The following is a 22,489-nucleotide window of genomic DNA, read 5'->3' on the forward strand; positions in this document are numbered from 1 at the left end:
CCTAGAGGAGAGGAGGAGGTTCAGGTGGAAGGGGACGAGTATTCTGTTTATTGTAAGGGAGGAAGGAGAGGGAAAATGGAAGACCGTTACTCTGCTGCCGTTGATCTTGACGGATATCCCAAACAGGTATTTTTTACCTCTAAGTTTCTTCTTTGAATCAAACATTCTCTATCATTTTACATTAAATGCATAGAAAATTTAAGGTAGAAACTAAGAATTAGAAAAAAAATTGGGATTCTGTGATGAAAAAGGCTAAAATAAAGTTAGTATTAATTTTTGACAGGGACTACAAATGCAAATTTCCCATTTAATCTTTGCATAATTGAAATTTTAGCGGCTTGTTTTTTTTCAGGCTTTCTTTGGTGTTTATGATGGGCATGGAGGTTCAAAAGCAACTGAATTCGTGGCAAAGAATTTAGATAAGAAGGTTGTCGTAACCGGTTTTCGTCCGGGCACGAAATATTTACTTGACGGGAAAAGTGATGTGAATAAATGTTTTTGAAAATAATTTGAGAGTCGCCATCGGCCTTTTGGGTCAGGTAGGTCGAATACCTAAAAGTTATTTTTTAAAAGAGTTTTAAGAAAACACTAATAAAAAATGAACTGATCTGCGTTTATAACCAAAATTCGTTCTTTTAATAATAAAAAGGGATTCGTGGTCGATTACGTTTAGGGAAGGATTAGCACCCCTACAACGCCCAAAATTGGTACTTTTAATTATAAATTGTCTCTATTATTAAAATTCAAAATTCAAAATATATTTAATTTATAATCCTATTATTTCAAAATTATATAAAAAATATTTATTTATTTAAAAATATCAGAAAAGAACTTCTAGGTGCCTTAGACAGCTCTTTTCTTTGATATTGATTAATTACATAAAATTAAATAATAATTTTTTTTTATAATATTTAATTTAAAATACCAGAATAGGACATCCAGTTGTATTAAGACTGTCATTTTCTTCGATATTGAAAATAAATATTAAAATAATTTATTTGAAATAAATATTTATTTATTATATATATATTTATTACTATAAAAATATTTAAATAAATAAACAAGTAAAATTAAAACAATAAAAATACAACTAGAACGATATATTTAAAATAAATGACTAAATTATAGTAAAAATAAAATTAAAAACCTAATTCATAATTAATCAAAATATTAGGGATTAAACATGCTATTTCTTTATTTTATTTATTTAGTGACTAAAATAAAATTATCTAAAATTTGGATATTATAATAAAATAAATTAAAAATATAAACTAGGGATTCAAATATTATTTATTAAAATTAAGGGATTAATTTTGTTATTTATCCTAAATATATTATTTTAATAAAAAGGACTAAAATAAATAAAATTAAAATCTCGAGATCAAATTAAAAGTATTATAAATTCAATTCAGTGACTAAAATGTAAAGTTTACAAGTTAGAAGGACTACGGACGGGGTTTAACTATTATCTAATTACGCGCATAGTCCTTCCCGAAACGACGTCGTTCGGGAAGGCCTATAAAAGGTCCAAAACGGCTGGCCGAAGGGCCAGCCTCATTTCATCTTTTTCTTTCTCTCTCAAGCAGAGAGAGCTCTGGCTTCTCTCTAGCTTCCTCATCGGAGGGAAGCCGGTCATCGGACGGCAACTGTCTGCCGCCGTGACCGTCACCGCCGGCCACCGTATCTGGTGGCCGGAAATTTTATTTTCAACCATTAATAGATCGGACCGTCCTAAGGACGGTCCCGATGTTCTTTTCTTCTAAAGGCTCCTAATCGGAGCAAATCTACAAAAGTACCTTCGGTTGTTCGAAGGTTTTGTGAGATCCGGTGGTCGGGGCTTCCTCGGTAAGCTTCTCTTCTTTTTTCTTCTTTTCTGGTTCTTTGCTGCTGAGATCGTTGGTAATAGTTTTTTTTTCTGTATATATTTTTTTCTTTTCTCTGTGTTTGTGTTTCTGTTTCCGTCCTCTCTGTTTTTTTTTCAGGTTCGGGTGGTGGCTTTTATAGCCACCACCGGTGTGGCCGTCGGACTGGTCCGAAGAGGGGGTTTCGGTGAGTCACCGGACTACCAGTGGTGACTTACCCTTAGCCATGGCGTGTGGAGGGCAGTTGGGTCTTCTGGAGTCTTCATTTGGGACGTGGCAGTGGCGGAGGCGGCGAGAGCAGCAGCGACGGCCGTGTGGCCCTAGGGTATCATACCCTAGGGTTTCCATCTGGAGGCTCTTGGACCGTTGGATTGTACCAGATCCAACGGTCAGTCTGAGGCGGCTGGCTAGAGGCGGCTGAGCATGGGATTAGGGTTAGGAAACCCTAACTGAAACCCTAAATGTTTTGGGTTTCAGTTTGGTTTGGGTTTTGGGCCGGTTGATTGGGCTTTGTAATTAATTATTTTTTAATAATATTTATATATGTATTTAATATATTTAATAATAATAATGATGATAATAATAATAATAATAATTATAATAATAATAATAATAATCAATTAATATGGGTAAAAATTAGTATCTTCAGCTGCCCCTCTTTGCTCATTCTTGTGTAACAAGAATAGGGCAAAGATGAAAAGATAATAAATTTTTATCCATTTGGCTTCACTTGATCATAATGGAGATTGAATAAATCTTCTCTTTCTTTCAAAATGAGTTCTTTCATTATGAACTTTCCGCTGGGGATGATGTTGACCTATTTCTTTTTGTGATAGAGTCATTCAAAAGGTTGAATAAACTCTTGATGAGTTCTTCTCATTATGAACTTTCTCCAGAAAGGCTGATGATAATCTATCTCTTTATGTGATAGAATTATTGAACAAGTTCTTCTATTATGAACTCTTCTTCCTTCTTCAGATGACGAGTTCTTCTTATTATGAACTCTACCTGGCAATGTTGATACATCAAATGATGAATTCAAGAAAAAGGTTGAACAAGTTCTTCTCATTATGAACTTCTTCTTCCTTCTTCAGATGACGAGTTCTTCTCATTATGAACTCTCTGGAAAAGCTAATCCATCAATTTGATGAATTCAGGTAAAAGGTTGAACAAATTCTTCTCATTATGAATTTCTTCTTCCTTCTTCAGATGAGTTCTTCTCATTATGAACCTTCTCTGGAAAAGCTAATCATCAATTTGATGAATTCAGGTAAAAGGTTGAACAAATTCTTCTCATTATGAATTTCTTCTTCCTTCTTCAGATGAGTTCTTCTCATTATGAACCTTCTCTGGAAATGTCAATCCATCAATTTGATGAATTCAGGTAAAAGGTTGAACAAATTCTTCTCATTATGAATTTCTTCTTCCTTCTTCAGATGAGTTCTTCTCATTATGAACTCTACCTGGCAATGTTGATACATCAAATGATGAATTCAAGCAAAATGTTGAACAAGTTCTTCTCATTATGAACTTCTTCTTCCTTCTTCAGATGACGAGTTCTTCTCATTATGAACTCTCTGGAAAAGCTAATCCATCAATTTGATGAATTCAGGTAAAAGGTTGAACAAATTCTTCTCATTATGAATTTCTTCTTCCTTCTTCAGATGAGTTCTTCTCATTATGAACCTTCTCTGGAAAAGCTAATCCATCAATTTGATGAATTCAGGTAAAAGGTTGAACAAATTCTTCTCATTATGAATTTCTTCTTCCTTCTTCAGATGAGTTCTTCTCATTATGAACCTTCTCTGGAAATGTCAATCCATCAATTTGATGAATTCAGGTAAAAGGTTGAACAAATTCTTCTCATTATGAATTTCTTCTTCCTTCTTCAGATGAGTTCTTCTCATTATGAACCTTCTCTGGAAATGTCAATCCATCAAATGATAGATTTGAATCTTTGCTAAAATCTTTGAAATTCATGTTAGAAATTCAACAAGAATAAAAATGAATGAAAATGCATCTATTTTTGAAAATGCCTAAATATGATGCATGAATGTTAAATTGTTTGATTTCAAATTGGTGAATTGAGTATTTCTTCAATTGTAAAAACCCAATAGATCTTTCTTCTTCAAATCAGAGAATCTATCCTCTTTGACAAATGTAGATGTAGATATTATGTCACAAAACCTCTTGAGAATAAAACTCAATAGTATAGGCTCTTGAAAAGCTTGTATTCAAGCAACATGTTGATTCTGATAACAATTCATCTGATTATGAAGTGACCTTTCAATATGATTTCACAGATATCGATAGTTCTTCTAATACCGAGAAATCTTGAATTCTGATTCTGATGAGGAGAATAAACTGTTATACTTGACAAAAATGGGATTCTCAGAGGCTGAAACATCAAATAGCCCTGAAGAAACGTGGTCCAGATTCATCAATTGCAAAATTGATAGATTTTATATGTGCTGCTCAAATGACTAATGTTACTGACACATTTCTTTCGGTACAAGATGGGAAGCCATTATGCAATGATCCCAATTACAAGAAAAGGCGAAACTTGGGCTATGATTTTTGGGAAAGGAATAAGCAAAAGAAGCTTGAAAAGAAACTTCTTAATGAAGACGATCATGCAGTTCATCTTTTAATTCCAATGATTGGTTCTGTAGTTCTTACCAAACCAGATCAAATAACTCAAAGAACACTTCCAGAAGATGCTATTGGCAAATTCATCTTTTAAATTCAATGATTGGTTCAACCAAACCAGATTAGATAACTCAAAGAACACTTCCAGAAGATGCTATGAACATTCATCTTCTAAATTCAATGGTTCTGCCAAACCAGATCAGATAACTCAAAGAACACTTCCAGAAGATGCTATTGGCAAATTCATCTTCTAAATTCAATGATTGGTTCTGTCCAACCAGATCAGATAACTCAAAGAACACTTCCAGAAGATGCTATGAGTACATTCATCTTCCAAATTCAATGATTGGTTCTGCCAAACCAGATCAGATAACTCAAAGAACACTTCCAGAAGATGCTATTGGCAAATTCATTTTTCAGTTAATGTTTGGACTAGGATATCACAATACTTATTTGATGTAGAGCCAGAATTTGTAGATTCGAGGCATTTCCATGCTACTATACTAAAAAGGGCTATATCATAATTCTGCCAATTAAGAACAGATTTTCTCTTATTCTGCTTCCTCCATGTGCTGATGCTTTTCCATTGACAAAGAAATGATGGCTTTCATGTGATCCAAGAACAAAGATGAACTGTTTATAAACATGTACATGAAATGCCAAATTGACAGAAAGGATCTGTAAAGCTCTTGAAGCTTATGACAATGAATCACCTTTGAGTATCCAGAAGTATGTTCTTGATGAGTGCTGAAAATGGAATCTAGTATGGGTTGGAAAGAATAAAGTTGCTCCACTTGAACCTGATGAGTTGGAAATGCTTCTAGGTTTCCTTAAAAACCATACACAAGGATCTGTACAGAGACATGTTTCCCAGTGATATCAATGTCTTGTTTCTTTTTGCTGGAATCAGTGCTGCAAAGATCGCCTTTTATTGTCTTAGTATATCTTTGAAAACAGAGGTGCAAGAACTGAATGGTGATCGGTTGGAGCAATTGATGAGTAGATTTGGCGGATTCGACCTTGTTGTCGGTAGCATCTCGTGTAACAATCTTGATGTTCATGGCTTTAAGATGGTGATGATTGGCTTACTTTGTATTCCATGTATTTAAAAGTATTAACATAAAGTGATATTCAGAAATCTTTAAATTATTTCAAAATTATGTTAATTCATAGAAGAATAAATTAAAATTTCGAAAATAAATTGAATTTCAAATAAATTGAACTTGAAATAGATAGAATTGTATTCAAAGTTATGGAAAGCATAAGAATGATAAAAATTCAAATGTCTCAACAAATTATAAGCATAAGTATTTCTAATTAATCAAGTGACACAATTTAGAGAAATAATGTAAGCTTTTGTCTGGAAGATCTCAAACGTTGTCGAAATGCTTGTAGATGTGATGTTTCTCCCAAACTGTCAAAATCTTAAGAGAGTTCAATTGCCAGATGCCTAATATCAACCTGTATTTGAGCCTCCTTTTCAGGTTTTCAACTCAAATCCTTCCTTTGGTTACAAGATGCCCTTTGCGGGTTTTCACCTTGACCCCTTTTTTTTTTTCTCTCTTTCTTTTTTTTTCTTTTTTTTTATTTTCTTTCTTTTCTTTCTTCTCTTTTTTTTCTTCAAGCATAATATTTCTTGACAGAATCCGAGTTTATTGGATTTCTTAGAATTTTTCCATCCATTTCTGCCAAGATCAACGCTCCTCCGGAAAAGGCCTTTTTCACAACGTATGGCCCTTCCCAATTAGGCATCCATTTCCCACGGAAATCTTTATGTATAGGCAAAATCTTTTTTAGTACTAGATCACCCTCTTGGAATTCTCTTGGATGTACTTTTTTGTCATGAGACTTCATCATCCGTTTCTGATACATCTGTCCATGGCAAATAGCTTTCAATCTTTTCTCCTCAACAAGGTTCAATTGATCAAATCTAGCTTGGATCCATTCAGATTCATCCAATTTTGTTTCTCTCAATATTCGAAGCGATGGAATCTCAACTTCAATTGGTAAGACTGCTTCCATTCCGTAGACTAAAGAAAACGGTGTTGCCCCAGTAGATGTTCTAACAGTAGTTCGGTATGCATATAAAGCAAAAGGTAACTTCTCGTGCCAATCTTTATAAGTTTCAGTGGTCTTTGTAATTATTCTCTTGATGTTCTTGTTTGTTGCTTCAACTGCCCCATTCATCTTTGGACGATATGCCACTGAGTTTGCATGTTTGATCTTAAACTGCGCACAAAGTTCGGTCATCATTTTGTTGTTCAGGTTCAGAGCATTATCTGTAATGATCCTTTCTGGTAGGCCATACCGGCAAACTATCTCTTTCTTTATGAATTTACAGACTGTGGACCTCTTAATATTGGCATATGAAGTAGCTTCAACCCATTTGGTAAAATAATCAATTGCCACAAGGAAGAAGCAATGTCCATTCGATGCTTTTGGTGTGATTGCCCCAATGACATCTATTCCCCACATAGAAAATGGCCAGGGTGCTGTCATTACATGTAAAGGAGATGGGGGTACATGAATCTTGTCTGCATATATCTGGCATTTATGACATTTCCTTGCATAATCAATGCAATCTGTGTACATGGTAGCCCAGTAGTATCCATATCTCATTATTTTTCTGGCCATGGAAAGACCATTTGCATGTGTTCCACATATTCCACTATGTACTTCTTCAATGATGTTTCGAGCTTCGCTGGTATTTAAACATCTCAATAGCATTTGATCATTGCTTCTTCTATACATAATCTCGCCATCAAGAAAATATCCAGCAACCATTCTTCTCAAGGTTCTTTTATCAATTTCCGATGCATTTGGTGGATAACTTTGATTTTGATATATTGCAGTATCATGATACCATGGTTTACCATCAACCTCTTCTTCCACACTATAACAATGTGCAGGAATTTCATAAACTTGCATTTTGATTGGCATCATATCAACTTTCTTAGTTGCTTGAAACATAGCAGCTAATGTAGCCAAAGCATCTGCCATTTGATTTTCTTCTCGAGGAAGATAATTGAAGGTAACTTTCTCAAATTCTTTCACTAATTTGAGTGTAAAATTTCGGTATTCCAACAATTTGGGATCTTTTGTTTCCCATTCTCCTCGCAATTGATACACCACCAAAGATGAATCTCCATATATCTTGAGACATTTTTTTTCTTTCTATAGCTGCTTTCAACCCATGACACAAGCTCATATTCCGCCATGTTATTGGTGCAAAAGAACTCCAGTCTACTTGTAAAGGGATAATAAATATTTCTGGAGAAATTAACACTGCCCCGATTCCTCGTCCCAAAGCATTAGATGCTCCGTCAAAGTAAAGCTTCCAAGTTGCAAATGCATCATTTGTTCTGACTTCTTCATTCATGGATATGCACAACAAATCTTCATCAGGAAAATTGAAGTTCAAAGGCTGATAATCATTTGATACACGACTGGCCAGAAAATCAGCTATGACACTTCCTTTTATTGCTTTTTGGTTGACATATACAATATCAAACTCAGATAATAACATCTGCCATCTAGCCATTCTGCCTGTCAAAGCTGGTGATTCCATTAAGAATTTCAAAGGATCAAGTTTTGATATCAGCCAAGTAGTATGATATAACATATATTGTCTGAGTCTTCGAGTAGTCCATACCAAGGCACAACATAATTTTTGTATTGGTGGATATCGAATTTCACAATCGGTAAATTTCTTGCTCAGATAATAAATAGCTTTTTCTTTTCTTCCAGATTCATCATGCTGTCCTAGTACACATCCCATCGAATTTTCGAAGACCGTCAAGTAGAGAATTAATGGTCTATCAGGCATTGGTGATACTAATATTGGGGCATTGGATAAATATTTCTTAATAATATCCAAAATTTCTTGACATTCTTCATTCCAGACTCCAGGGTTGTTCTTTCGAAGTAATTTGAACACTGGATCACATTTGTCAGTTAATTGAGAAATGAACCGAGATATATAATTTAATCTTCCCAAAAAGCCTCGAACTTCTTTTTTTGTATTGGGTGGTGAAAGATCTTGAATTTCTTTTACTTTATCTGGATCAATCTCGATTCCTTTTTTGCTGACCACAAATCCCAAAAGTTTCCCAGAAGTTACCCCAAAATTGCATTTTGCGGGGTTGAGCTTTAATTGATACTTCCTCAATCTCTGGAAAAGCTTTCTCAGATTTTGAATATGTTCTTCTTCAGTTCGGGATTTGGCAATCATGTCATCTACATACACTTCAATCTCTTTGTGCATCATGTCATGAAACAAAGTTACCATGGCTCTTTGATATGTTGCCCCTGCATTTTTCAATCCAAATGGCATCACTTTATAACAGAATGTGCCCCACATGGTTACAAATGTTGTTTTTTTCATGTCTTCAGGATTCATTTTTATCTGATTATATCCTGAAAAGCCATCCATAAATGAAAACCATGCATGCCCTGCAGTATTGTCCACCAATGTGTCTATGTGAGGTAATGGAAAGCTATCTTTCGGACTAGCTTTGTTGAGATCTCTGTAATCCACACACATTCGAACTTTCCATTTTTCTTGGTACGGGAACAATGTTGGCTACCCATTCTGGGTATTTAGCTGCATGTAGGAAACCTGCATTGATCTGTTTCATTACTTCTTCTTTGATTTGCAACAACATTTCTGGACTCATTCGTCTGAGCTTTTGTTGGACCGGTTTATATTCTGGATTGATTGGAAGCTTGTGTATCACTATATCTGTGCTTAAACCAGGCATATCTTGATAAGACCAGGCAAAGATATCTTTGAATTCTTGAAGGAGATTTATCAATTCTTGTTTTATCTGGATGGTTAGAGTAGTACCAATTTTCACCTCTTTTATTTCTTCATCTGTTCCCAAATTCACAGTCTCAACCTCTTCTTTGTGGGGTAGAATTTGTTTGTCTTCTTTTTCTACCAATCTTAATAGTTCAGTAGGAACATCACATTCCAGTTCATCCTCACACCCATTGATTTCTTCCAGACATATAGGCAGCTCTAAATTTATCACTGGATTAAATTTAGGAATAAACATGCTATTAACATGGTGACACCTGCAAATTTAAGTCGGACATATTTCCGAAAGAATATAGTAAATTTATGAAATAAATGTAAAAATGTAAGAAAATGTAAAGAATGATTGCCATATGAAAATTTTAAAGAAAATTTCTTATATTTAACATAATTTCTTTTACAAGATAACAAAAGTTTTCATATTTTTGAGCTAAACATAAAGATTAGTTCTGAATATTACTCTGCGTTAATATTAAAAATTATAGGAAGATCTTCAGTGGTCCAATTGTTGAGTGTTTCTCCAGGAAAACATGGGCGAATCCTATCCAAGTATTTGCCAGTCTTTTTGTCATTCATGATCATGTTGATAAATAATCCATTCATAGCTTCTTCAACTATGTTTTGATCTTTCGTCAACTTTTCTTGTTTAAAGGCTTCAACAAGCTGTTCTACATTAATTGTTCCCCTGATCTGAATGTGGTCTTCAACTGTGGGAAAACATGTGTTCCCAAAGGATTTCTTTCCTTTCAACCTTGCCTTTCTGTCTTCACATATTCTTTTCATCTCTTTGTTCTTTTGCTGAAAATTGGGCTTAAATCCAAGCCCAAAACGATCTTTCTTCATATGTATATTTACAAGAACTGAAATCCCTTGAAGATTCTTTCCTAAACCTTTCCCAGCTTTAGCTCCGATGCCTAAAGTTTGTTGTACCGTCATTTTTGTGCAATCAGACAATCTGGGATATGGAATTTTGCTTCCTTCTGCAATAAATGTTGCATTTACAAATTCAAGAGCTCGGAAAGAGCATTCAAGAGCATCTTCATTGGTGTCGATATATGGAACATCGCTTGTTACAGATGCAATGATTCTCTTCAGCACCTACGCATATTAGTTGTCCATCAACAACAAATTTCAATTTCTGATGTAATGAAGAAGGAACGACTCCAGCTGAATGAATCCATGGCCTCCCTAATAGACAATTATATGTAGGGTGGATGTCCATCACCACAAAGTCAATATTGTACACGACTGGGCCAATTAACAACGGTATTTCCATTTCCAAGCACCTCTTTTTGAGTACCATCAAATGCTCGTACATTCTGATAACTTTCATGTGTGATGATCCACAGGCATTCTTTGAAGTGTGACTAGAGGCATTAAGTTGAGAGCGGACCCATTGTCAATCAATACTCCTGGCAACACATGACCATGACAATGTGTTGTGATGTTCAAAGCTTTTACTGACCCCATTCCGCCTTCCGGTATTTCATCATCCGTGAACGTTATGTAATTGTCAGTGGCTATATGTCCCACAATTCTGTCAAGTTTATTGAGGGATATATCTTCAGGGATAAATGTTTGATTGAGAATTTTCATCAAAGCATTTCTATGTGCTTCTGAATTCATCAATAGATCAAGAATAGAAATTCTCGCTTGTTGTTTGTGTAGTTGTTCAACCACACTATACTCACTATGTTTCAGGAATTTCAAGAATTCTTGAGCTTGTTTTTCTGTCACAGGCTCATTGAATACTGGAGGGGATTCATCCTCAAATACCTTCTGAGGTATTGCCATGGCTTTTCCTTTTGTTTTCCCTTGTTCTGAAGCATTGGATGTTTCGGGAGAGTAACATCTCCCACTTCTTGTAAAGAAACCGACTTCGCTTATTGCTTCAGACGTCGATGTTGTATCAAAACTCTGTATTTTCTCTTCTGTTTTTTCTAGAGAAACAGATCTTCCTACCATTGAAACATTGGTAGTATAATTCCAAGGTACCCTGCGGGTATCTTTGTATGGAAATGGTAGAGGAGTGGTGATAACTACTTTCGGCTTTATTGGTGCAGGAATCACTGTAGATGATTTCACATGAATGATCACAGGATCATTTATTCTTTGACTTGGTTTAGAATCCTCTGATGAGCAAACATCATCTTCTTTTTTGCCTGGTTCTTCTTCAAAAAATTCTATTTCTCTGTTGTTCATTAATTTTTGCACCAAATCTCTAAACTCAGGACATAGTTGAATTTTATGCCTTTTCTCCTGATGATATTCACAATAATTCTTGCCTTCATTCTGCTTTGGTCTGAATTGTTGTGGAATTATACCAGCTAAAGAGAGTTGTTGGAATACCCAAACAAACGGAGATTTAATTTCAGAAATGTCAGTTTTTGCTTTCTTTCTGTTCTCTTCCTGAATTGCATTCACGTTTTTATCTCCATGATTTGGCAATGGATGATTTGATGCAGATGGTGTATTGAATTCCAACTTTCCAGTGTTGATCAAATTTTGGACCACCCTTTTGAATGCCAAACAGTTTTCAATAGAATGACCCGTGATTCCTTCATGGTAAACACAGTGTACTTTTGTATCATACCAAGGAGGGAATGGTGGTTGCATGGGAACCAAAGGATAAGGCCGTATGACATCTACTTTTAACAGTGAGTCATAGATCTCAGCATATGGTACTGGTAAAGGTGTAAAAGACAACCTTTCATTTTCCTTTCGAGATCCTCTGGAATCTGCTCGATTAGTGTTTGTTTCCTCTTTCTTAACCCTTGGCTGGGTTATTGTAACACTTTTCGATGAATCCTTGTTGTAAGAATTTGCATTGTTGACTTCATTCTCTTTTTTTCGGTACATAGGTCTTTTGGAAATAGACCCCTCATTTGATTCAATTTTGCCACTTTTCAAGACATTTTCAATGAGTTCTCCAGAAATGACCAAATCTGCAAAATTTTTGGTTGCATTCCCCATTAGATGATTTAAATAAGGAGCTTTCAATGTATGGACAAATATTACTGTGGCTTCTTTTTCTGACAAAGGTGGTTGAACTTGGGCCGCAGTGTCACGCCATCTCTGGGCATACTGTCTGAATGTTTCATTATTCTTTTTCTCCAAATTTTGGAGAGTCCATCTATCAGGAACCATGTCTGTTACATGGCGGTACTGCTCTAAAAATGCTTTAGCCAGATCTTTCCAGGATCTAATGTTGGCTTTGGTCAATTGAGTATACCATTTTAAAGCCGGTCCTGTCAAACTATCCTGAAAGCAATGAATTAGCAATTTCTCGTCTTTCACATATCCTGCCATTCTGTGACAAAACATTGTAATGTGGGATGAAGGGCATGTAGTACCATCATATTTATCAAATTCAGGAGCTTTGAACTTGATGGGGAGGATTAAGTCTGGAACCAAACTCAACTCACTAGCATCAAACCCATAGAATGATTCAGTTATTTCCACGGATTTCATTCGTTCTTCTAAGCTCTTGATCTGTCTGGTCAGTTCTTCATTTACTTTTTGTTTCTCATTCAGCTCATTCAAATCTGGGATTAAATGCTCAGTATTAAGATCCCTTATTTTCACATCTGATATAAGCGGATTTTTGCTTGAAGATGCAGGATTCACTTGTTGATCTTCATGTGGTTTGGTTTCTTGTAATGCAGATGTACGAGCATTAATTTGTATAGGTGTAGTACCAGAGTGATAAATGGTTCTGGTGGAAAACCTAGAGGATATATGGGTTCTTGATCAAAAGATACAGAGATTTTCAGGCATTTTTCCAATGATAGCCTGCCTTTTAAACATGTCCTCTATTTTCTTCATCATACTGTCTTGTGAATTTGCAATACTGGCTTCAATTTTTCCAGCTTCATTCTCATTTCTTCTTGTTCTTTATGATGCTGTTCCTCAATACGCTGTATTTTATCCTCCATAATTCTTTTAGTAGCTTGTCTAGTACCGTAGTGATGTTGTATTTCTCTTTTGGCCAGAATAACTGCGATTGAAAAATCTTTTGATATTATTCTTTCCAAATTTTAATTAATGAATTTTATCTTAATAATAAAAATTATAAAATTATTCATAGAGAAAATTATGAAATGAATGATGAATGTATGCAAAATGTATGTATGCAAAAAGGTATTGATCCCAAAAAGTTAACTGTCATAGAACAACTTTCATCGGCATACAAAATTTCTTTATAATAGTTCATAACTACAGATAAGGCATAGCTTTCCTATTAAGCTCTATAACTTCTTTCATTAACCATGACACCTTCTTTCCGCACTTAGAAACTGGATCAACTTGATGCTCAATTATTTTGGCTTCAACAGCTAGTTCCCCAACATATCTAGCAACTTCGCTCATTTGAACCATGGCCTCGAACACCATATTACTTCTTTCTTCACTTCTTTCCACATAGAAATCAGTTGACTTTTGCCATTGTTCATTCATTCCTTCAAGAGTTTGCTCTAACTCAGTGATTCTGACTTGACAATTGTGCATAATTTTTTCAAGATCTCTAATGCGTCTTCGCAGTGAAGCATTTTCCTCATTACTTTCTTTGAGATCATTAGGTCCTAGACGAACCTTTTCTTGAAATAATGACTCTTCAAGTTGCAAAATGTAAGCGTTAAACTCTGAGTTTTTGTTTCTAGACTGATCCAGATCTTCTTCGAGTTTTGTTCGTGCTTCTTGCATTCTTTGATTAAGCTTCTGGATTTGAACATCCTTGTTTCTGCATCTTTGCATCCAATTTCTAGCCACTTCCTGTTCTACCTCAAGTCTGGTGTTGAAATTTTTTCTTTCCAGCTCCCATTTTTCTTTTTCAACATTGTATTCTTCCATCTTTTGGCCTCTGACTTCAAGTTCAGCAATCAACTGGTTCATTTCAGATTCAAATCCCTTGAACATGATATTTTCTCACCTTCAAATTTATTAAAGATTCTTCATTTCTTCTAAATCTTTGGCTCGATCTCTTTCTCTTTGCATTTCATTCATGATCTCGCGGTGTTCAGCCTTGTGTTTTATAATTCGCTCTCTTCTATCGACCTCAAAATCTTCCATTTTTTGCTTTCCCTTCTCAAGGCTTTTGAGTAGACGGCTATTCTTTCCTTTCAGATCTTCAACTCGACTTTTCTCGATGTTCAACTCTCTAGTCATCTGTACCGTTGATTGGCTTGGTCTTGATGCTTTTCGGGATTTGTATAACTCCTGGTAATTTTTCTGTAATGCTCTGAATTCATCATCACCTTTTCCTTTATCTTTTCTCAACATTGCACATTGTGATGAATGGAAGTCAATGTCAACCCCCAACATAGCTTTATCTTGTCTCATTTGCTCTAATTCTTTCGACCAGCCTTTTCTTTCTGCTTCAAACTCAGCTCTCAAGATTTCAATCTCTGACGGAACCACCTTAATGCGATCTTCCATAGAGATATCCTCATTTTGATCTGGTAGAGGAATATTTTCGTTTTTCCTGACAGATCTCCATTCTTCATAATCAGGAGTTAACATTTCTTTTGCTGCTTTAGCTCGGATACAAAAAGTTGTTTTCCAAGCTGTAACGGCTTCCATGATACTTCTTTTATAATTTTTGCTATGGAATGCGAACTCAGATGACTGTAATCCAGCAGTGACAGGTATAAATTGGCGACCTTCATACTGTCTTATAACCAGAAGTGGTGCATATCCAATTCCTCCCCATAATCCGAGCAGCATTATCCAGTTGTAATCTCCACATTTGTAAAAGAATTCCCTTTGTATTTGCCACGGGGCTCGCCAAACAATATCATTGCTTTGCAGATTTCGAAAGGCATTAATCCACATATCTTTCTTAATTTCTTTCGGCCATTCCTGCTCCAGAAATTCTTTTAATGGTGAGTAATCCGTATTAAAGCGTCGGTATGAAACCTTTTCTGTCTTCCAGAAATGACTACGGATCCAAACATATAACAACTGGGTACACCCTGAAAATCGTCCACCTCCTATCTTTCTACAAGCATTTAACGATCTGAAGGTCTCTGCTAGGATTGCAGAGGCAGGATTAATCTTTTTCGGTAACTGTTCAAACAAATCTACCACTGCAGCTTCAACATATCCCAATACTTTTGGGAAGATGACCATACCATACATACCCAGAGCAAATAAATCGAATCGTACTTTAATATCTGGATGACTCTGAATAAGTTCTTTAATGTTGGTCCAAGCAATGCCTTCGCTTTCTCCTTTTTGTTTTGTACGGGATACTACCCATTCTTCTCGTACCCGGCAATCTTTGCTAATTTAACTCGAAGGGTTGAGTTTTAATTGACTTTGAATAGATTCGATTCTCCAAAGCCCCTTCGATATGTAACAAAGTTGTATACTCTTCAATAGTATGGACCAAGTCTTCTTTATTGAGAGTGAAGCAATTGTACCCTGGATTCCAGAATTGAATTAGGGCTCTGAGTAATTCATCATCAACTTCAACATAGAGCAAATATGGGATGTCTCCGTAAGTCTGATAAAACTGCAATTTTTTGTTTGAATCCCAACTTTCCCAAATGCTTCGCAAATCTTGCATATAATTTCTTTTTAGTGAAACTGGAGCATAACTGGCCAAGTCAGATACATAATCATCCTGCAGACTGTCTCCTTCTTGTCTTTGTAAGTCCTCAGCCCACTGTCTTACTTCTGAGTTTAGAATTATTTGATTTGAACACTTTTTATCCATAGATGAAGGCTTTCCAATGAGACAATTAACACAAGGATCAATGTCTTTTATCCTGTATGATGCTATGCAAACAGAAAAATAAAGAACACAAAAATAAAATAAATTAGTTTACATAATAAAGAAATTCAATAATAACATTTACATAAATATTTTTTTATTTAAACATGCTTTTCTAAATTTAAATAATTTAAATATACATGTAATTTAATCAGTAAAATAAATAAACTAGAAAGTTAGAATTCATTTCTCCTGTGTGTACACCTATTTTAGACAAAATTTCGGCATGACTTCGGATCGGAAGAGTTTCTAAGGTTTTTTATATGCAAGGTTTCAGATCTAAGAATAAAGGTACCCGAATTGTCCTTGTTAGTGCCCCCTTGGGTTGCTAACCCTCAACCCTAGTCCATCACAGACTAAAATGGATCGAGTTCAATTCGAGGGAATACATTTCTCTATGCCTGACACGGAGAATAAATTCTCACGAAGACATAAAGCATATGAACCCCGAAAGTTTTGCTAGGTCTGACACGGAGAATAAATTCTCACGAAGACGTCGCTTTCACTCCACTTAAAAGGGACAACTCAATTTTAGAGCTTTATATAATGCAATGCAAGTGTTGTGTGTGAGGAGAAATGTTCATACCTCTGACAGAAAAAAATAATAAAATAAAATACTTACAAATAAAATGAAATATATATATAAACATTATAAAAATAATATGTATATAATAAAAAAAATTATAGATTAAATATATGAAATTTTAATTTATAATTAATAGAGACAATTTATAATTGATTTTTAAAAGTTTGACTGGTCCCCAGCAGAGTCGCCAAGCTGTCGTAACCGGTTTTCGTCCGGGCACGAAATATTTACTTGACGGGAAAAGTGATGTGAATAAATGTTTTTGAAAATAATTTGAGAGTCGCCATCGGCCTTTTGGGTCAGGTAGGTCGAATACCTAAAAGTTATTTTTTAAAAGAGTTTTAAGAAAACACTAATAAAAAATGAACTGATCTGCGTTTATAACCAAAAATTTGTTCTTTTTAATAATAAAAAGGGATTCGTGGTCGATTACGTTTAGGGAAGGATTAACACCCCTACAACGCCCAAAATTGGTACTTTTTAATTATAAATTGTCTCTATTATTAAAATTTAAAAATTCAAAAATATATTTAATTTATAATCCTATTATTTCAAAATTATATAAAAAAAATATTTATTTATTTAAAAATATCAGAAAAGAACTTCTAGGTGCCTTAAGACAGCTCTTTTCTTTGATATTGATTAATTTACATAAAATTAAATAATAATTTTTTTTATAATATTTAATTTTAAAATACCAGAATAGGACATCCAGTTGTATTAAGACTGTCCTTTCTTCGATATTGAAAAATAAATATTAAAATAATTTATTTGAAATAAATATTTATTTATTATATAATATTTATTACTATAAAAATATTTAATAAATAAATAAGTAAAATTAAAACAATAAAATACAACTAGAACGATATATTTAAAATAAATGACTAAATTATAGTAAAAATAAAATTAAAAACCTAATTCATAATTAATCAAAATATTAGGGATTAACATGCTATTTCTTATTTATTTATTTAGTGACTAAAATAAAATTATCTAAAATTTGGATATTATAATAAAATAAATTAAAAATATAAACTAGGGATTAAAATATTATTTATTAAAATTAAGGGATTAATTCTGTTATTTATCCTAAATATATTATTTTAATAAAAATGAGTAAAATAAATAAAATTAAAATCTCGAGATCAAATTAAAAGTATTATAAATTCAATTCAGTGACTAAAATGTAAAGTTTACAAGTTAGAAGGACTACGGACGGGGTTTAACTATTGTCTAATTACGCGCATAGTCCTTCCCGAAACGACGTCGTTCGGGAAGGCCTATAAAAGGTCCAAAACGGCTGGCCCTTCGGGCCAGCCTTCATTTCATCTTTTTTCTTTCTCTCTCAAGCAGAGAGAGCTCTGGCTTCTCTCTAGCTTCCCTCATCGGAGGGAAGCCGGTCATCGGACGGCAACCGTCTGTCGCCGTGACCGTCACCGCCGGCCACCGTATCTGGTGGCCAGAAATTTTTATTTTTCAACCATTAAATAGATCGGACCGTCCTAAGGACGGTCCCGATGTTCTTTTCTTCTAAATGGCTCCTAATCGGAGCAAATCTACAAAAGTACCTTCGGTTGTTCGAAGGTTTTGGTGAGATCCGGTGGTCGGGGCTTCCTCGGTAAGCTTCTCTTCTTCCTTTTTCTTTCTTTTCTGGTTCTTTGCTGCTGAGATCGTTGGTAATATTTTTTTTTCTGTATATATTTTTTTCTTTTCTCTGTGTTTGTGTTTCCGTCCTCTCTGTTTTTTTTTTAGGTTCGTGTGGTGGCTTTTATAGCCACCACCGGTGTGGCCGTCGGACTGGTCCGAAGAGGGGGTTTCGGTGAGTCACCGGACTACCAGTGGTGACTCACCCCTTAGCCATGGCGTGTGGAGGGCAGCTGGGTCTTCTGGAGTCTTCATTTGGGACGTGGCAGTGGCGGAGGCGGCGAGAGCAGCAGCGGCGGCCGTGTGGCCCTAGGGTATCATACCCTAGGGTTTCCATCTGGAGGCTCTTGGACCGTTGGATTGTACCAGATCCAACGGTCAGTCTGAGGCGGCTGGCTAGAGGCGGCTGAGCATGGGATTAGGGTTAGGAAACCCTAACTAAAACCCTAAATGTTTTGGGTTTCAGTTTGGTTTGGGTTTTGGGCCGGTTGATTGGGCTAATTAATTATTTTTTAATAATATTTATATATGTATTTAATATATTTAATAATAATAATGATAATAATAATAATAATAATTATAATAATAATAATAATTATAATAATAATAATAATCAATTAATATGGGTAAAAAATTAGTATCTTCAAAGGTAATGGAGGAGGTGTCGAAAACTGGCGAAGATGATGCCATTGATGATGCGATTAGAGGCATATTTATCCACTGATATAGATTTGCTCAAGGACGATGTGGGTGGTGGTACTTGTTGTGTCACGGGATTGGTTCGTAAAGGTGATCTTTTTGTATCGAATTCAGGCAGGCAGGCGATTGTCGTGCTGTTTTGAGCCAAAACGGTGTAGCAGAGGCCTTGACGTCCGATCATCAACCTTCGAAGCAAGACGAGAAAGATAGAGTCGAAGCTTTGGTAAACAAACAATTTCATTTGGTTTATCTTTTGCTCAAATTCAATACAATGAAGATTGAAAGAAAAAAATGACAACTCGATGTTTAATTTTGTAGGGTGGTTATGTGGATTGTCGCCATGGTGTTTGGAGAATTCAAGGTTCTTTAGTTGTTTCAAGTGGGGTACAATTTTTTCCAAATCGAAAAGTTCTCTCCCTTTACATGTTTTCTTTTTTTGAGGGATTTATATAACCATCCCGTGATTTTAAAAAAGCATAAATCAAAACCTAATCTTCTTGCTTTCTGACATTCCTTCATTGCTTGTGCATGGTGGTTGGTCAGATCGTACGGGCAAGTTTGACACTGATGGAGCGGGTCGCAGCAGTTGGGGTAGAGAGCAACAGCAGTCGGCGCATTCAATTCCCGGATATCAAGAAATTTATGTATTTAATTTTTGTATTTTTAATTAATAATATATTGGGATAAAAATAGTGATTTCAATTATGTATTTAGTGAAATATTTGTTTAAATTTTATTATTTTGTAATAATTGAACGATTTTATATTTTTTAGATTTGTATAAATAATTTTATTTCAATATATATTGTCATTAAAAATATGACAATTTTTTGTTTTACCACTATATTAGTGACATTATATATGGTAGCATTATGCATAATCATCATTTATAATTTTATCATCATTTATAATTTTATTAGGTAGTGATAACGGTATATTATGTCACTAAAAATATAAAAATATCTCTTTCGCCACATATAAATTGATTTTAATGTATTATTTATGATAATATAAATTTTCATTAATGAAATCTTATTTAACTTAAAGACGTAGCAAACTCTCATATAATATAAATTATAAATTTATTTTATTCATAAACGTCATTCATAATTTTATTAGGTAATATTTATATGTCACTAAAAATGTGAATATCTATTTTGTCACATATTGATTGATTTTAATGAATTGTCTGTGACGATATAAATTATCAATAACGAAATTTACATAATTTAGTGACATAATTGTCATTGAATATCAATTATATAGTGACATTGTACATAAATGTCATCCATGCTACCATTAGGTGAAGATATACTACGTCACTAACAATGTGACAATTTTATTTTCGTCACATAAAATGATATTATTGTGTTATTGGTGTCGATATGTTTTATTAATGATAAAAATGTACATCATTTGGTGACAAAAGTAATTGTCAAAAAATGCAAATTAAATGGTGATGTTATACATTAGCGTCGCTATATATTTAATAATACATGACGATAACATATACATCGTCACTTTTAACATTTAGTGACACACCTAGGGTGATGATCGTCGTGACATCGACTTTTACGTCACAAAAATACATCTAATGACGTAAATTGATGTTTTAGTGACAATAACTTAGATGCCACTGATAAGAAAATTTGTTGTAGGGATGGATTTGAGTGTGCACGTCCGATTGTGGATCCTCAGCCGGTTCTGGTGGTGGTGCAGTCCTCCGAAGGAAGACAACTCACTGCAAGGTGTCATAGTATCGGGAGGAACAATGTAAGGTGCATTTGGAGTGTCGGTAAATAGCCCAATCATGTCCAAACATCACACATCTAGACCATCCATAGAGAAAGCACAAGTAAATTGTTCAACATTAAAAGATAAAGGAAAAAGTCGAGAAACAAGATTAGTGATGTAAGGGTCAATAATAAGTGGGCAATTGGAGCGCACAACACGCTCAAAAGCGAAAGCAAACCAAAAATCCAAGTTTACGTGTTAAGAATACATCATAAAAAGAATAATTCAACTTTACTTAAGCATGACGTAGTGTCGTTACGTCCTGAGTAATTGTTTGCAAGAAATCAATGGATGTATCGAAGTGCCAAGTCATGGACGTGCCACCCTTTGTTGTCTTAGCATTGTAGATTTGCACCGTCGAAACAATAAGAGCCGAGTAAGCATCATTAGCGTCAAAGTCTTGTGGCATCTCAAGTAAATATGTCAAATAACCTTGATCCATGACATTCAATACGAACCTCATAGAAAAATTAAAATCGGAAATAGACATTCGAAAATACTGCCCAACAAGCGAAAGGAAATAACATCCAGAGAATTAACGCAAACAACACGATGTTGCAAAAATGTAAATGTGGCGAAAACTAACTCATAAAACGTTCCATATTTAATCTCATAATACAAAGTCCAACCAATAGCATCAAAATAACGCATAACAGAATCTCTCAAATGTATAAAGTGCGGGTAGGAATATACTTACAAACTTGAAACTTAAGATGTTGAATATTGCTAAACCGTACGTATTCATCATCATTGAATTACAAAAAGCCTTGCAATTCTTCTTAGACCAGGACAGCGTAGGTGCGACCTTTGCGGTGTCGCTTGGGGTTCTCAACATGATCGGGTTCATCATAGGATGGCATAGCATTTTCTCCAAAACTTGTTGCAAATTAGGGCAAAGCGGGCTGTCTAGTGTTAAGGTGTGACGACGAGGCGAAATCCGGTTGTACCGTCGATGGCCCCCCATCAAAAATTTGGCACCGATATTCTTTGTGTAACCATAAATGGGATGATATATTAGTAATAGAACAACAGAAATTGGTTCAGAATTTACCTCATTGGAGTGTTCCAGCACTGTTGTATGCATTGAGAAGGAAAGAGCAGCATCCGACATTAATTGAGACGATGCAGCCGTTGGTATAGAATAAAACGATGATGATGATGTCGGGTGTGAAGTATGGTGCTTCCGTGAGTAAGAAGTGCTGGCAGAACCTTGTGACGCACGAGAAGAATGACTGTGATGGACGAACAGTGACGATGGCAAAGCAGGGACACAGACAGGAAACTGCTCGTGTTCATCCGGAGGAGGCGTGGGTGCTTGCTATCGACGTCCACCGTGACGAGGTGAAGGCGAAGACATGGAGTCGGAGTCGCTGGGCAGTTAGACGAACGTTAGAGTGACAAACCGGCGACAACCACTGAGATTAATCGATGGTAAAGAATTCTTGACGTTTGCTTGATTCCTTGTCTGGACCATAATGATATGTAGAGAAAGACGGTGATGGAGAGCAACTTAAGAATGAGTGAACAGTGACTTAAAATGGGAGAATGGCGCGATCGTGAGATGCGACGGTTGTTAGCAAAGAAGAAGAAAGTCACGGCTGAAAAGAGTTTCCTTGTTTGTTTAAAAATCATGCGCGGGTAAACGGTTTTTAATAAGAAGGAATT

At 35.0% G+C, this 22,489-nt stretch overlaps 1 long non-coding RNA gene and 1 pseudogene across 1 annotated transcript; both read left to right on the top strand.

Annotated features, from left to right (window-relative positions):
• Window positions 1-19,018, top strand: LOC120146485. The gene is made up of 3 exons (XR_005518228.1): window positions 1-126; window positions 353-427; window positions 18,982-19,018. It is a non-coding gene; the product is annotated as an uncharacterized LOC120146485 (long non-coding RNA).
• LOC120146490 lies at window positions 19,016-20,833 on the top strand (annotated as a pseudogene).
• Window positions 20,834-22,489: the final 1,656 nt, after the last annotated feature.

Source organism: Hibiscus syriacus, unplaced genomic scaffold (assembly GCF_006381635.1).
Source record: "Hibiscus syriacus cultivar Baekdansim isolate YM2019G1 unplaced genomic scaffold, ASM638163v2 tig00110927_pilon, whole genome shotgun sequence".
In the NCBI taxonomy this organism is placed as follows: Eukaryota; Viridiplantae; Streptophyta; class Magnoliopsida; order Malvales; family Malvaceae; genus Hibiscus; species Hibiscus syriacus.